The 16,732-nt window shown below is 58.0% G+C and overlaps 1 long non-coding RNA gene across 1 annotated transcript; it reads right to left on the reverse strand.

Moving 5' to 3' along the window:
* Nucleotides 1–13,925: 13,925 nt before the first annotated feature.
* LOC139082233 (uncharacterized) lies at nucleotides 13,926–15,301 on the reverse strand. Its single transcript, XR_011538035.1, has 2 exons — nucleotides 15,125–15,301; nucleotides 13,926–14,376 (listed from the first exon to the last, which is right to left on the reverse strand). It is a non-coding gene; the product is annotated as an uncharacterized lncRNA (long non-coding RNA).
* Between the last annotated feature and the right edge of the window lie 1,431 nt (nucleotides 15,302–16,732).

The raw sequence follows: 16,732 nt of genomic DNA on the forward strand, positions 1-16,732 counted from the left end.
CCCTGGTCTGTGTCCCTGGGCCCCTCCTCAAGGCCAGCTGGCTTTGCACTGCGGCCGGCAGAGGGGTTGATCAAATGGATTTTTCTTATCGACCATGCCCTTCCAGTTGGCGTCTATCTGTCGGCACCTACAATCTTCACCCCTCACACTCCCCCTCCCTCCTGGCATGTCCTCCTGGCTCTTTCCTGTCCCCTCTCACAGCCGGACCCTGGGCCTCTTCTCTCCTCATTGGACCCCCACCAGGAGGGCTCATCCCATCTGTGGCTTTCAGTGCCACCCATGTGCGGGGCACCCCATGCCCCCTCTGAGTTCCGGGTCTGTAGAGCCAACAGGCCACTGGCCTCTCCCCTCGGATGTCCTTCAGACACTTCAGTGGCCGGTTATGAAGGCAGCAAGACCCTAGCCTGACTGCCCTGCGTGGCCGTGGCCGTAATAAGGACGGGACCTTGGAGGGCTGCTCTCAGCGTGCAGGGAGACGCAGCAACAGGGCCGAGCGCAGGGCGAGTCTCGGAATCAGAGGTTACCGTCTTCTGAGGCAGGTGCGAACTGGGCATCCTCCCCTCCAGGGGGGCGCCCAGGGCTGGGCGGCAGGGCCTCGGCCAGGCTCTCCGTGGTCCAGGCTCAGGGGGGACAGTTGTTCTCCAGGGTTCTCAGAAGGGCCTCCCCGTCCTTCTCAGTGCATGAAACTTGAAGCCAAGGGCTAGGCCTCCCTGGCCTTCAGGGATGGCTTCTGGATTTAAGTGGAGAATAAAGGGCTTGACCTTACTCTTGCTAAGGTGCAAATGACTGATAGCAGGTCGGCTCCCAAGAAAGAGCAGGTGTGAGGACACTGGCCTTGGGGCGCGGGAGCTGGCACCCCTGCTTCAGTCAGCAACCAGGGGCCCCTCCCAGGGACGGGGTGCAGAATCGCCCACCACCAGGGGGCGGCAGAGCGCCAGGATCCATTCACACACGCGCGTTGTGTGTCCAAAGGACCAGGGCAATAAGTTGTGAGACTCCTTGCACACCGCCTCCTGGCAGCCCTCCTTTTCCTCCCAGTTGAATGCGTGCCCTGTCCAGGCATCCTACACAGAACGCCAGGCAGGGGTCCAGAACGGTCCCCGAGGGAGGCAGGAGTCATTTCTCAAACACGCACCTGCCCGAGTAGGGACTGAAGCCCTTCGCACTCCTTTTGAGGACCAGCCGCGGCACCGCGGACTTCTTGGGGTCTACGCTGGGGTCCCCAGAACAGCAGCACCAGCCTCACCCAAGAGCTTGCTGGAAATGCAGATTCTCAGGCCCCACCCCCAACAGACAGCATCAGAGTCTCTGGGGGCCAGGAGTTTGGGTTCTAACCTGCCCCCCCAGCCGGAGTCTGGAGCAGCTCAGTGCTGGCAGCCACTGCTTCCGATGAGTCAGGCAAGATGGCGACACCCACTCATCTGCAGACACGTGTCGAGGTTGCTTTGGGGAAGAAAAGGGAGAAAAGCACAGTGGGGTGCAGTTCGCTGCAAGCTGGTTCTCCAAAAGGAGCACTTCTGTGTCTACCAGGGAGCCCCGGCTCCTGACACTGGAGAAGAGGCCGCCCATCAGGAGAGAGGGGACCCGGCGATCTGGGTTCAAATCTCTGCTCCATACTTATGAGCTGGGCTGCTGGGCTGCCCTCCCCAGTGACTCAGCCTCTCTGATCCCCAGCTTCCTGGCCTGGACAATGGAGACCAGAACAGTACCCACCAAGTAAGCTTGTTGTGGGGGCGAAACAAGATAATTCATGTGACACCCCGGCCCACAGTAAACCCTCAACAAGCGTCAGTGAATTTTCTTAATAAACAGGTCGCATCAGTTATAAAAGTCTACATTTTCCCAGCATGGCTGTCTCTCAGAAGATTACACAGAGTTCCTGTGTGACCCACAACTCGACCTGTAAGTGTCCGCACAAGAGATTGAAAGCTGAGGTTCATGCGGACACTGGTACACGGACGCTCACACCAGCTGACACGCGGACACAGCCCGGATGTCGGTCCACTGAGGAGCGGAGGGCACAGTGGGATCTGTCCGTACAGAGGGGTGATGCACGGGCCGTAAAGCAGAAGGAAGCGCTCAGACGTGCCTCGGTGTGGACAAGCCTTAAAAACACCCGCTGAGCGACAGAAGCCGGTCACGAAGGCCACAGGGTGTCTGAGTCCACGTACGGGAAGCGTCCAGAACATGCGCATCCACAGGGACAGACGGTCCGAGAGAGGCCGCCGGGGCAGGGGTGGCGGGTGGGGCATTGGCGATGACGGCTGAGGGACCACGGTTTCTTCTGGGGCTGGGGAAATGTTCTAAAATTGACTGTACTGATGTTTGCATGACCCTGAGTAGGGTAAACACCACCAACCTGTCCACTTTCAGTGTTTTTATCATTAAGGGGGTGGACGGGGGGGACCCAGGAAGATTTTAGTTCTTCCCAAATTGACCCCTGAGCAAAAACGTCTAGGAGAGGTTCTGGAGGTCAACCCGGTCCCCAGGTCAGGGCCTCTGCTGCAGGGCTGGTGCAAGCTCAGGCCTCAGGACGCAGCAGAGCGGAGCCCGCCGGGCCGGCCTGGGCCGTGTGAGGCCGCAGCCTCTCCAACGGGAGCTCGTCTGTAAACGCCATGAGGGCCTCGACGTGGATTAAACCCCGGCATCTGCAGGGGCGCGAGCTAACTTATCCTCAGAAAAATTCCGTTGTCTCCAGGCCCAGAGAGCCGGGCTCCCAAGCTACAGCGGCCCCTGAAGGCGGCCGCCAGGGAGGCCTGGCCGGCCTTGTCTCCCGGAGGAAGTGTCCCCGCCCTGCTCCAAATGGTCGTAGTCCAGGAGGAGAGGGCCCCGGCAGAGCGCCAGGGGGCGAGGCGGCCCCCCATGCCCGCCAGCCCTGGAGTAGGAGGGTCACCAGGGAACAGATGGGCTCCTGGCAGGAGAGCTGCCCACGGGGGCCGAAGGAGTCTGCGTCCTCTGCCTCCTGTCCTGCTCTGACCCTCTGCAGCTTCTCATCACCATCCCCCTGCCTTCAGGCTCAGGAGGGGAGCTCTCAGGTCCCACAGCCTGCCCCTCGCCCACTCATAGACTCATTGTCAGCCCTGCCACTTCTCCCAGCTCCCTCGCACCCCTGGGCCTTTGCACAGGCTGTCATGGGAAGGCTCCATCAGGTCCCGGCTTTGTGCCCTTGGGCAAGTCACTCCCTCCAGGGCCTCAAATCCCCATTTGTAGTTGAGCAGCCTCTTCCAGCTCTTTGTGAAGAACCGAGGAGATAAAGCCTGCCCAGAGTCTGCAGCTTGGGGGGTGGGGGTGGGGGGGTGGGGCGGTGAGCCAGGATTCTGATTGGCTCCCGTCTCCAATGGCTCCTTCCCCAGAACTGGCCTGCTCACTGCCCCCTCATCCTTCCAGCTGTAGCTCCCCCACCCCTCACCGCCCTGTCCACAGAATGTTCCAGAACACCCAGGCACTCTAGGACTCCTGGGCTCATCTGTGATGGTCTGGTGGCCTGTCTGTTTCTTGGCCACACTGAAGACTCCCGGACGGCAGGGCACGAGTTGCAGGCGGCCCCCTCTGCACGTCCCCTCCTCCCCTGGCCGGCTGCCGTGTCTCTACTAACGTGTCCAATGGAGGGAGTGGGTTTCCAAAATACTAGCTCTGCCACTGTCTCGCCCGGTCTTCACCTGCGCCTGGAGGCAGGAACCAGGCTATTTCTCCATTTCCTTGGTGAGAAACTGAGTCTGAGCACCGGGCTCACGGCCGGCTTCTCCTGGTTTCCAAGAGGATGGGAGAGGGCCACTGGCTGGGGCTCAAAGGTGGTGCTGTCTGCAGCCCCTCTCGGTCCGCACAGCCCCTGGAAAGGATGCCTCGGGCCGGGCCGGGGCTGCTGACTCATCGGTCCTGGCCCCAGAGCCGGGCAGCCGGCCAGCACAGGAGGAGTCGCTCTGCTGGTCCCGGCCTCAGAGCCACTGCGCCAGCACCGTTTATCTTCCCCCTCAGGAAAGAGGGAGGTGGCCCTGGGGGACCCTGAGGGCCACCCTTCTGGAAGCAAATGGGGACAAGCTGTTCAGGCCGCGGTTGTTTGCAGCCAGCTCTTGCAACAGCCCCGAGCAGGCGAGGGAACACTGCGGAGACTGGTGCCCGGCCAGACCTGCGCTCGAGCCAGCAAGGTGACCTTGGAAAAGCAGGGACCCTCTCCACCCCGTCCCCTACCTGTGACAGGGGCCGGGGGGCATGGAACGTCCTCCTCCTGAAGGATGGTCGTGAAGCCCAGAGTCGCGCAGGCTGGCAAGCGTCGGGCACAGCTCCCAACGTGAGAAGTCCCGATCCATGTTACTTATTTGTCAAAAGCGTGCTTATTTGTAAAATCCACCAGAAACCGTCCAGGAAGAGGCAGGAGAGCAAAGTGCCTTTTCAGAGTCAGAACTGAGGGTCCCTCTGTGAGGGGAAGGGGGAGCTGGGGGCAGCTGGGTACCACCTGGCGTGAGCGGCCACCACAAGGAGGGAGCCCGGCACGGGGGTGACGCTGCTGGGGCCGACCCGGCTGAGACCAGGCGCTCAGAGAACAGGAGAGGAGAGAAGGCGGAGCCCCCAGCACAGGGGCAACAGTGGATGGGTTGAACCCGCTTTGGTGTTCCCTCCGATTCCTCAGTTGTTGCAAGGCCCAGGCTGCCCGTGTTTCCTCGAGGCTGCGATGCTCGAGCCCTGTGGGCCCGGGAGGCGTCTGGGCTGCCGGTTGCCGTCGTTTGCTGACGGGAGCGGAAGGCGAGTCCGTTCCAGGTGGAGGTGGCTCCAGAAAGGGGTCTTTGCAGACCCCCGAAGGCCTGGTCTAAGTCAGGGCTCAGCCCCACGCTCAGCAGGACCTGTGGGAGCAACCAAGGACCCAGGGCGCCGGGAACTCGCTTCAAGGGGGTAGGGCCCAGAGGAGCCGGCAGGTGGTCTACACAGCATGTTAGCTTCCTGTGGCCGCTGTGGCCTGCGGCCCCAAACCGAGCAGCTTGAGGCCACGCGACTGTGTATCCTCCCAGCGCTGGAGGCTGCAAGCCCGGGGCGAGGCTCACAGGCTGAAATCACGGTGTCGGCACCAGCGGGGCTCGTCCTCCCAGGGCCCCAAATTCCTCAGCTCGGGGCACCTTCCTCCCTCTTGCATGCGAGTCGCTCTGACTCTGCTTCTGTCCTCACATCTCCTTCTCTGACTCTGAGCCTCCCGCCTTCCTCTTATAAGGACCCTTGTGACGTTGGGCCCACGGGGTAGTCCAGAATGACCTCCCCATCTCAAGGGCCTGAACCTAATCACCCCTGCAAGGTCCCTTTTGTCATGTAAGGTCACATACTCATAGGTTCTGGGGATTGGGACATGGACATCTTTGGGGCCATCGTTCCACTTACCACACACTGTTCTTACCTGGCTGGGGCGGGCAGCCTCCATCTAGTAAAGTCGTTGGAATATTATTCATACAATGTCAACTTTATGGTTTTGATATAATAACTTCTCTTCCCATAAATGTCAGCAATGCCCATGCCCCCTTCTTCCTTTAATGCTTGAATGCCTCGGTTTTCATTGGACAAAACACTGATCATTTCCCAGCCTCCTGTGCAGCTAGAAACAGCCACTAACTGTGTCTGGCCCCCAGAGTGTGAGCAGAAGCGGTATGCACCACTGCTAGATTGAGCCCTTAAAAAGAATGGGCATGGGCCCCTTTGCCTTTTCCTCCCTCCTACTATCTGGGATATAGACATGATGGCAGGAGCTGGAGCAACCACTTTGGATCCAGAGACAAAAACTGTGTGTTGAAGCTGTCAGAGCTGCCCCACCAGTAGTCACCTCCCTCTAGACTGTGAGGGAAATAACGTCTATCTTGTTGAAGCCTGTGTATTAGGGAGACTCCTTGTCATAGCAGCTTACAGGAGAGCTGCCTTGTTTGTCACACTGCTGGTGACCTCTGCCGCCACTCTCCTGCACCTCACCTCTGCTGAGCTGATGGAAACTGCATCCAGATTGTCAAAATCCTCCTGACTCAGGCAGAGAAGGGAGATTTTCCCAAATGCACCTGCTCGAAGTGCTGGCCGTGGACCAGAAGCATCAGCACCTCCCGGGAGCTGGTTAGAAATGCAGAGGCCCCGGTTCCACCCAGACCTTCTGCATCGAGCTGCCGACTGGTGTGCAGCTGCCGTTGGAGAAGCTCTGGTCTCAGCTCCTCAGAGCATCGCGTCTGTCCCTGTGCTGCGTCCCTGCACACCCCGAGCCAGCAGCCTTCAAGCCGAATCCCTAGGTTGTCCTTTGGGCCCCTCATGAGGACAATGAGGTGCAGGTCTGGATTCCCCACCCCTGCTTCCACGAAGGCGAAACCACACATGTGCTTTATTTATGGGGCTCTGCGTCAGTGTGTTCTCTGAAGTGCAGGCGCCAGAGCGTCCCGGCCCTGGGCCAGGCCTCCTCTGACGACCACGGGGACCACTGGAGGCTCGCAGGGCTCGCGGCAGCAGAGGCGGCCGCCACAGAGGGGCAGGGGAGCCCTGAGTCTCTCTCGGCGTCTCTGTTTCAGAATTCTCTGATTTCCTTTGGAGGAGGCGATCTCTATGGGTGGAAAGGCCTGGAGTCTCGTCTCCAGGTTCATTTGAGACCATTATTCCTACTTAGTGTTGTTTCTAGATCATTTTCTTTCATTTATTTAGTGGATAGATGTTCAGTACGTGCGAGGCACTGAGCTGTGCATTGGGAAGCCCACACTGATCATACCCAACAAGCCTCCTTCATGGGAGTTACATTCTTCTGTGGGCATGTCTGGGGAAGAGATTTCCAGTCAACAGGAACAGCAGGTGCAAAGGCCCTGAGGTCAGAGGTGCTGGGAGTGTTTGTGGAACATCATGGCTGGCTGGAGGGCCGTGGCTGGTGAATAACGGGGGGCAGGAGGTAGGGTATGGGCGGGGTGGGTCCATCCCAGGTTTATGGGGGTGACTGGTCTGGTGTAGCAAATGCTGCTGGGATGCCCCTTGCTCATGTCCCTTCTGAATTCACCATCGTGGTTCATGCCAATGGCTTCCTACCTGCAGTGCCCTGTCTGAGGGCATTCTCCAGCCACAGGAGCAAGCTCGGTGTGCACTGGGGCCCCCAGAAGGGCCAGAGAGTAGGGTGACCAACTTTTTCCAGTTGCCCAGGACATTGCTGACTTTAGCACCGAAAGTCCCAGAGCCTGGAAAACCCCTCGGTCCCAGGCAGATTGGGATGGTTGGTCACCTGTGGAGGCGTTAACATCCCAGGTGCAGCCCTCAAGCAAGGAAGGATGAGTGTTTGTGTATAAATCCCAGCTCCCTGCCCCTCATGGGGGACGACTCAGGGGTCCCCAGCAGGCTGCCTGCTCAGGACCGCTCTCTTTATCGTCTTGCCCCGACCCTGCCTCCTCTCCCCACTCCTCACTCGTGCTTCCAGGGAGTACCTCCCCTGTAAACTATTTGGACCAAATCCTTGCCTCAGGCTCTGCATCTGGAGGACTCAACCTAAAACACGAGGCATAGGGGCTAATGAATATTGTGGGGGGACTAAGCCACCCCTTTGAGCTCCCCTTGTCTTGCAGCGCAGGTTCTGGGAATTTGGGGGTCTCCCCATCCCGAGCCCCTCCGGGCCTGTGCTAAGCCCGGCCTTGAGTCTAACAAGCTGCAGCTACGAGGTGCCTCCCCAGACACTTGGCCATCCCAGCTGTTCAGCCATCGCCGCTTCCCCTCTGACCCTTCCCCTGCCCGTCCCAGACAGGAGGCAGCTGAGGTCACAGCCGAGGTCACAGCCAAGGTGAGTGGCCTGTGTCCTCAGGCAGTGGCCACGGCCTGGATCACTGTCAGGAACCCGGGACGGGAGGCAGCTCCCTACCCATGTCCAGGCTCCCCGTGGCCCAGTCAGCATCCCTGGGGCTGCCCCGGCCTGCCTGCCCGGCCGTGGCTTGGTCCGGAGCCCGGAGGCTGCCCTGGCCTGCTGACCCGGCCGCACTTGCTCCGCCTCCTCGCTTGGCTCTGCCAAGGCTGACCTCATGGTGCTCGCTTGGCCTCCTGACCCCGTCTCTCTGGTCCTCTGGCCTCCGGGTGCCCGGATGCTGGTGAGATTCCCAGGGCGGCGGGGCCCTTCTCTGTGCTCTGACCCGCAGGGGCCTTGGCCGAGCCAGCCAGACTCGGGCCTGTCGGGCGACCCCCGGGAGCTCTGGGCCGAGGCCAAGGGGCTCCCCCTGCATCACATCCCACAGGAATGGTGGCCGCTGACACGGGCCCCCGGAACAGGGCGTACACGGGCCCCCTGGAGATGCGCAAGGCGGGGCCCCCTGCCGGCCGCAGCCCCCTCTTCCCAGTCTCGGCAAAACCCAGCCCTCCCTCCCAACTGCCCCGATGGGCAAGGACTCTTCTCCGGCTCTGACGAGCTTTCCAGAAGCCGCGTCCCGACGCCCGCATCCCGGCTGCCTCAGGACCAGCTCACGGAAAGTTATTTTTTCTCCAACTAGCATTGCAGAATTGGCTAAATCAAGATTTTTTTTGGTCGTGGTCACGAAAGAACGACTCTATTGTGAGGTTTGCAAACCACTTTTTTTCTGAAGGAGGGTCCCCTTTTGTCTCAGATGAAAAGATTCTTTTAGATTCAAAAGACAACTTCGCCTCCGTTTCCTGTGAGCCTCGAAGAGATGAGTCCCTCGTCCTTTCTTGAGCGTCACTCGATTCCTCTGGGAGAAGTCACTTCCACGTCCAGAACTCGAATCCGCTGTGGTCACTTCCTTCTGGAGCCCTTGTGGTGGGAACCAAGGCCTCGAGCATAGTGAGGGAGAGTCATTTCTGGTTCAAAACGCGTCTATTTTACGAGCAGAGTCACTGCTGCCGTTTTTAAGTGTTTACCGTGTGCCCTGCCCACCCTCAGTCAGTGCTCACGACCTTCCTGTGAGGTGGCCCGGCCGCTGTCCCCATTTTATAGATGAGGAAACAGGAGCTCAGAAAGGTTAAGTAATTTGCCCCAGAACACACAGCAGGATTCAAACCTAGATCCTCCAGCGGTGCCCCGGGGTGACTCATTCCAGAGCGGTCGGAGATTCCTTTTGAAATCAGCCTTTGTTTTACCCTTCTGTCTCCTTGTGGGTTTTGTTTTTCCAAATCAAAACCAGTTGTTGTTGTTTTTGATTTCCTTGGCTCCCGGTAGGACCTCCCCAGAGCAGAAGATGCCTTTCCAGAATGAACGGAAACCGTCCACACGATAGTTGTCAAATGCTTCAGCAGGCAATAAATCGTATAGAATAACGCTTGGGAAGCTGAAACGAATCTGTGCGGGCAGCTGGGTTTAACCCCAAAATTGGTTCCAGCCTCTTTGGAAACGCTTTTCCCCTGTTTTTTCACGTTTGTTTGTTTCAGTTCTTTTTTGTCTTGCGCACATTTTCCAGCCCTGGCTGGAGACGAGAGAGTGGACGAGCCAAACCCTTCCGTGTCTCTGAGCGCCAGGGAGGGCCCCGCGACGCCCAGTTATCTCCATTCGGGCAAAGGCACTGAGGGGGAGGCCAACTGTGTGTGGTTCATTGGGGCTCCCCACCCCAGGGTTCCAGATTTGCAGCCCCCTCCCATAAAGAGGCCACAGGCCATCCCTCAGCCTGAGCTCCTCTGAGCCCCTCCCTGTCATGGGCCCCGACCCCCCCAATCGGCAAAGCCCAGAAATCTGCATTTTGATACACGTCCCCGTTTTTGGCTCCCACTCTTTCTTTTTAAAGATCTTTTGCCCTTTTTTTTTTTTTTTTTGGTGAGGAAGATTCGCCCTGAGCTAACATCCGTGCCACTCTTCCCCTACTTTGTACGTGGAAGGCTGCCACAGTGTGGCTGATGAGTGGAGCAGGTCCACGTCTGAGAGCCAAACAAGAAAACCCAGGTCACCGAAGCGGAGTGCGCAGAACTGTAACCACCTGGCCACAGGGCCGGCTCCCACCCCGCTCTCTTGAAGAAAATCAAGGCAGGCAGGATCCTGCACCACAGCTCCTAGTGCACGGGTGGGAACCCGAGGCCTCAGTGGAAGCTTGTTCGCCTCGTTCTTCAGAGTGACACAGGATTCTAGCAACCCCAGCCCCGCCCAGTAGGCAGCCATGCCCACCCCAGGGTGCAAACCTCTGAAGGTGTAAGAGCGGCTGAAGAGCTGGGAAGAGTGCTCCACTGCAGTGTTCACGGTTGCTTCCGCTAGGACCGTAGGTCCTTCTGCTTCCTTTTCCCTCAAAACTTCAAAAAATATATGTAAGGCGAGCTAGGAATTCTGTCACCCACGTGTGTCTGAACACATTTACAGCAGGAGAGACACTTGTAGAGAAAAACCCCTTGTCCAGGGATTCCAAAGATCCATCTATTTACTCAACAGAGTCTTGCCCGAGCTTCTGCCGGGTACAAGGAAGGCACGGACACAGACGGGAGCCGGCCGACACGGTCCTGCCCGCCAGGGACACAGACCGTGTGACTGACTGCTTAGCTGGGGCTCTGACCCAGTTTAGGAACGTTTCCGTGAGATCTGGCGGGTGAGGGGCTGGGGGAGCATCCCAGACAAGGCAAGGCGCAGGGAAGGCCCCCAGCAGAAAGGGGCTCGGGTGTGTCCGGACGTGAAGCAGCTGGACTCTGGCGAGAAGGCCTAAGAGGGGGCCTCGTGCGCCACGCAGAAGGTTCCGGAACACCCAGCCCATCCTCTCCTTGTCTGGCGTCACGTCACACAGAACCCGAGGGAGATATCCTCTCAGCTGTCCCTTGGGCCATCCGATGGGACATTCCTGACATGCCCTGGCGCCCGGCTCGCCTGCCGGGAAGTCCTCTTGCCCGCACCCCCGGGCCCGTCCCGTCAGCTGGGCCAGTCAGTGGAGGTTGGGAAATGGGGTGAGGTTTTCCAGATGTCCACGGCCATCCAGGCCTGGCCCCTAAGAGGGACGCTTGCTTGGCTTCTGGAAAACAAGGGATCAGGGTCCCCTCCTGTCCTCGTGAGGTCCAGTGTGAGGAGGCCAGGGCCCTGGGATGCCCACCGAGCCTGGCCTGCTGTCCCCGTGCGGCCCCTGGGGCTCCTGCGTCGGCCCTTCCAGGCCTGCGGACACTGGCCTGTGGGGACACAGGGTCATTCCGATGGCTGCTGCTGCTCATCGCCCCACCATGCTCCATCCTGCCCACTGCCCACGGCCCTCACCCTCAGGGAGCGGCCCCCCCTCCCCTGTGCCTGCCGGGCCTGGGCGCACGGCCAGCTCTCCCGATGGCACTGCGCCCCAGGACCCCTTCCCTTGCCCTCTCCTGACCCTGGGCTTTCCCGCGACCCTGATGAGGTCCGGAAGCCAAAGAGAAGGCGTCTTAATCCTGACAGTCGGGAGCCGAGGACCCCTGGGCTCTGTGAGGTCCCAAACCCTGCGGCCGTCTCAAGAAGGAAACCCCTGAAAATGTGTTTGTGAAAAGTACATGTGTTGTGAGAGGCTGAGCGTGAAATGAAACAAAGAGTGAGTTTCGAAATCAGGCGGATGCAACCCGGCCCTCGAGACCCCCCACGGACCACCCCCCTACCCCACGCCCCGAGCCTCGGTTTCTCCCCATGACAAAGTGGGAGCATCATCGCTGCCCCAGACGATGGCTGGGAGCAGGACCAGGCGGGGCTCGGCCAACGGTGTCCCATTCTGCAGATGGGGAAGTCGAGGCAAGGAGCGGTCAGGCGCTAGTGAGCGGCACAGGGAGCCGTGACGCTAAGTCCATCTGGCCCCGAGCCCAAGTCCGTGACCTTGGGATAGACCCAAAACTCGCCACAGCGATTCCGTCGTGCGCTCGCCCACCTTCTTAAATGCGGGAACTGAACCCTTTCTGGGGACTCGGGGTTCACATTATAATGAATGTCGCTCGGGCTCCTAACATCCGTGGGCTCGCTGTTGGTTAAAACGTCACCCGCCCTGACCCCCAAACGGCCTCTCTGGCCCCTGGGTGTCCTCCGTGGCGTTTCTGAGCCCCCGTCAGGGGTAAGGAAGGGGCCCTGTCCAACCCATGTGGCCGGGTTCCAGCCCCAAAGGAGAAGCAGATGGAGGCAAATCCTACAAACTCGAGGGGGGGCTCCCCTCGGTTCCGCCGAGCTCGAGGATTCGGGGGCAAGCCTTAGACTGGAGCACAGCCCCTGCGGCCCCCGCGGCTTCCAGGACCCCAACCCCACCCGGACCCCACCCCGCACACACTCCTTCGCCAGTCTGCCACCAGGCGAGGACACGGCCACCCTGACCTCAGGGCTCAACCCGGATGTGGCGGGAGGGCTGGTGGCGGAACCCAGGACACGTGGCCGGTTCTTCCAGATGGATGCCAGCAAGCCCTCTGTCTGACTCACTGGCTGGAAGATGCTCACATGAGCAGCACCCCCGGAGGCCCCCAGGCATCACAAACCCAACACGCAAACAGCTCATCGCTCTTCTTCCAGAAGCTTCTGGGGGCCCTTGTGCTCCCACCATGCACTCAGTCCTCCAGAAGCTGGGGCGTCTCTGCTCTTTCCTCTCCCGCTGACCCCACCGCCCAGGCGGTAACAGCCTTCCAAATCCTCGCTGCCCACCCCAAGCTCCCTCCAGCCCCCCGCATCCCCTCCCCTCTGACAGACGGCAGCGGCTCCAGCTCGCTCCCGGAGCTCGGTCCTGCCCACCGTCGTGGGTTTTGTTTTGTTTTGTTTTGTTTTTAAATAATTTGTGAGTGAAATCACGTAACATAAAATGGACCATTTTGGGGCGATCAGTTAGGGGTACTTAGCACATTCTCAATGTTGGAAACCGCCACCCCTGCCCAGTTTCCGAATGCTCCCGTCTCCCTTGGGGAAAAACCCAGACCAGTTTCTCCCTGTGTCCATCTCCCCCAGCTCCTGGCAACCACCAGTCTACTTTCCGTCTCTATGGATTCATGTATTCTGGACATTTCTTATAAATGGGGTCACGCAATCTGTGGCCTTCTGTGACTGCCTTCTTTCACTTGGCATAAGATTTTTAAGGGTCATTCATGTTGTCGCGTGTGTCAGTCTTTTGTTCCTTTTTACGGCCGAGTAATATTCCATTGTCTGGATAGACCACATTCATCGGTTGAGCTTGGGCTCAAACTTGGGCTGTCTCCACCTTACGATACGGTGACTAGGGTGGCCATGAACACACAGGGAGACAAGGATTTGACTCCCTGCCTTCAATTCTTCTGGGTGTACACAAAGGAGGGGATATCTGGGCTGTAAGGTGAGTCTGTGTTGAACTTTTTGAGGAACCCACACGTGCCTGCACGTTCTTGGACCTCCTCCCTTTAAATGTGGTGCCCGGTTCTCCTCCCCTTCAGTGGGGCGCAGCCTCCCACCCCTTCTAACCAATCGAAGGTGTGGAAGCGATGGGTACCGCCTGTAAGGTGGGTCCTGGGAGGCCAGCCTCCACCTGGCTCTGCCTCTCTTGGACACTCGCTCCGGGGGAAGCCGGCCGCCACACCGTGAGGATGCTCAAGCAGCCTGTGGAGAGGGGTTGAGGCCTCCCACCAACAGCCAGCAGCACGTGGAAGCCACGTGAGCGGGGCCTCCACTGCAATCAAGCCTCCAGGGCTGCATCTTGACCCCAAGAAACCCCACACCAGAACCGCCCCACTGGGCTGTTCTCAAAAACCTCGGCCACAGAGACCAGCAGAGACGATAAACTTACAGACCAGCGTTGGGGCGATTCGTTATGCAGCAAGAGCTGACCGGTACACCCACCCCACGCATTCTCCCTCCAGCTGCTGGAGTGACCCCTGATGCTCCATGGACGAAATGCCCAGGCCACGCTGATAGGAATAAAGGAAAAAACAAATAAGTAAATGGGGGGAAGACAAAACTCTCTTTGAAAGAAAGCTTCCCTCTGCCAACTCTATATCTGCCGACTAATATATCCGCCAACTAACAAATATGTTAGGAATGGCGGAGTTCGATCATTGACAGACGCTGAAGACTAGCAAGCAGAGACTTTTGGAGGAACAGGATATTTGTCATCTCACAGTATTTCCCCACTAATTATTGATTACTTACAAAGGGGAAAATAGTAATTTTGGGGGAGAGAAAGCAGACAGACACAAGCTTAATCAAACGATCAGAACTAAAATCAACCACTTCGCAGACGTCCACATCCGCCCCGCCACCCTCCGGCGTGCGTGGGCCGGGCCCTGGTGGACCCGCACAGGCTCCTCGGAGCCCTCCCAGTGGGGTCCCGGGCTGCCCCGGGCAGAGGAAGAAGCCGGCGTGGGACGGGGAGCGCAGGCCGCACGACCTCGGCAGGCGCTGGGGGGCCGGGGCGATCCTGCACAGAGGGTCACCGGGCCTCAGCGTCGGCCCTGTGCCATTACTGGTTGTGAGTCTTCTGATCGCTGCTTCTGTATTTATGTCGCACATTTGGAGCAAGGACATTCAGCCACAGCCATCTGTCAGAAGGAAAAACTTCAACGTATCTCAGACCATAAGAGAGAAAACAGAGCTAAAAAGACGTTATTGGGATAGCTGATGAGATTTGAACATAAACTGGAATAGATTTTGAACCAGAACTAGAATGGATTAGATCCTAGTGAACTTCCTGAGTTTGATCTGCACCCTGTGCTTGTGTCAGAGAACGTCCCTGTTCTCAGAAACTGCAAACCACGGGATTTTCTCAACCACTTTTCGAGGGGTGACTGACATACAGAAAGCTGTACGTGTTTCTCGTGTCCAACGTGGCGAGTCTGGAAATAAGCACACACCTGTGAAACCAGCCCCACATCCATGCCGTCAACACGCCACCACCTCCCAAAGTTTCCTCCCGGCTCTTTATTTATTTCCTGTGCGAAGAACACTTAACCCAAGACCCAGCCTCTGAGCAAACTGTTAAGGACGCAGGCCAGCGTTGTTAACGGCGGGCTCCATGCCGTGCGGCTGACCTCCAGGACTCCTTCGAGCTGCGTAACTGACACTCCACACCCTTGACTGCTCGCGGCTTCTACGAGTGTGACTGTTCGGGACTCATCAGATACGTGGCGCCCTGTACTATTAGTCCCTTTGTGTCTGGCCCATTTCTCCCGGTAGAACGTCCCCAGGTCCACCCATGCTGTTGCCAAGGGCAGGGTTCCCCTCTCTCTCAAGGTTGAATGACATTCCGTTGTGTATAACACATAGACCACATTTCTGTTACCCATTCACCTGCTCGACAGACGTTCAGGTTGCTTCCATCGCACCGAGTGTTTATGGGTACAGGGCCTGACGGCCGTGACTTCCTCTCCAGTGGGTCAGAGGAGCTGTCTATAGACAGAGAGCCGTCTACACAGAGAGAGCACGGACGATGAAGCCAACAAGGCATAATCAGAACAGCTGGTGAGTCTGCAGAAAGAACACACGGGAGTTCCATGCACGGTTCTTGCAACTTTTCGGTGAGTTTGAGATTACATCAAAATGAAAAGTTACCAAAAAAATAAAAAATAAAATAACCACTCTGGGGCCGGCCCTGTGGCCCAGTGGTTAAGTTCACACGTACTCTGCTTTGGTGGCCCAGGGTTTCGCGGGTGTGGATCCTGGGCGCGGACATGGCACCACTCATCAAGTCATGCTGAGGTGGCGTCCCACATGCCACAACTAGAAGGACCCACAACTAAAATATACAGCTATGTACTGAGGGGCTTTGGGAGAAAAAGGAAAAAAAATAAAATCTTTAAAAAAAAAACATTCAGTGTTAGCCAAACCAAACAAGCCTTTTGGTCAAGGTGAGCCCACGAGTGGCCAGTTTTTAATATCTGGACTAGACTGTAACCTCCACGGGGACAGTCCATACCCTGGCCCCCCCACCCCCGCCCCGGATTCCAGTATGGAGTGCAGCATCGCACATGCAGTGGGTGCTCTGACTCTCCTTGGGTCAGAGAGAGAACCTGGAAGCAGGTAGGACAAAGAGGACGCTTCTGTGACAGTCCAGAGAACAGAAGTGGGTAAGTTTGAGCCTTCTTGCTGTTCCTCAAATACATCAGGCACATCACTGCCACAGGGCCTTTGTACCTGCTGTGCCCTCCACCTGGAATGCCCCCTCCACCCCAGTGCTCTTACTTCCTCGCGGTCCTTTCCTGGCTGCCCTGGCTAAGAGTTCTGCAGACCCCCGCCCATACACTACATTTCCCTTCCTGACATATTCCTTACCCATAGCACTTTTTTAAAGCTTATTTTTACTTGTTTATTTTATTGTCTATCTCTCCCACTAAAATGTAAGCTCCACAAAGGCAGGAGTTTTTTGTTCTTTTTATTCACTGCTGAATCCCCAGTGCCTAGCAGGCATTTAATAAACATTTGGTAAAAGAAAAAATACAGGTAGAGAGGGAGGGAGGGAGGGAGGACGGAGAGAAGGAAAGCCAGACAGCAAGAAAGAAAAAGAACGAGAGAGGGTGAGGTGAGGGAGGGAGAGAAGGGGTCCCAGTGAAGCTTCTTCAGCCCCATCCGGGGGCTCCTCACGGCCCCCGACTTCCTAACGGAGGAGCCAGGCTCCAACTTGGCTCAGCCCGTGCGCAGCCCGAGGCTGTTGGCCCGGGAAACACTCGGCCCTTCCTGGAGGCCTGAGTCTTCTTCTCAAAGGCGATTGACATTTCCCCTTAAAAAGACATCGTCCAGTCCAAAAACGCCCGGCGCACACTTCCTGCCCGTTGCTTGCTCAGCTGCGGCCTGGGCCGCGCCAGCTCTGGCTTCTCCTCCTACTTGAGCGTTTAAATGACCCCTGCTCTGGCCCATTTTTAGCTGCCTTTGGCCCACCTGCCATCTGCAAGTCATTTCCTG

The sequence above is a fragment of the Equus przewalskii genome, chromosome 3 (genome assembly GCF_037783145.1).
Source record: "Equus przewalskii isolate Varuska chromosome 3, EquPr2, whole genome shotgun sequence".
NCBI lineage: Eukaryota > Metazoa > Chordata > Mammalia > Perissodactyla > Equidae > Equus > Equus przewalskii.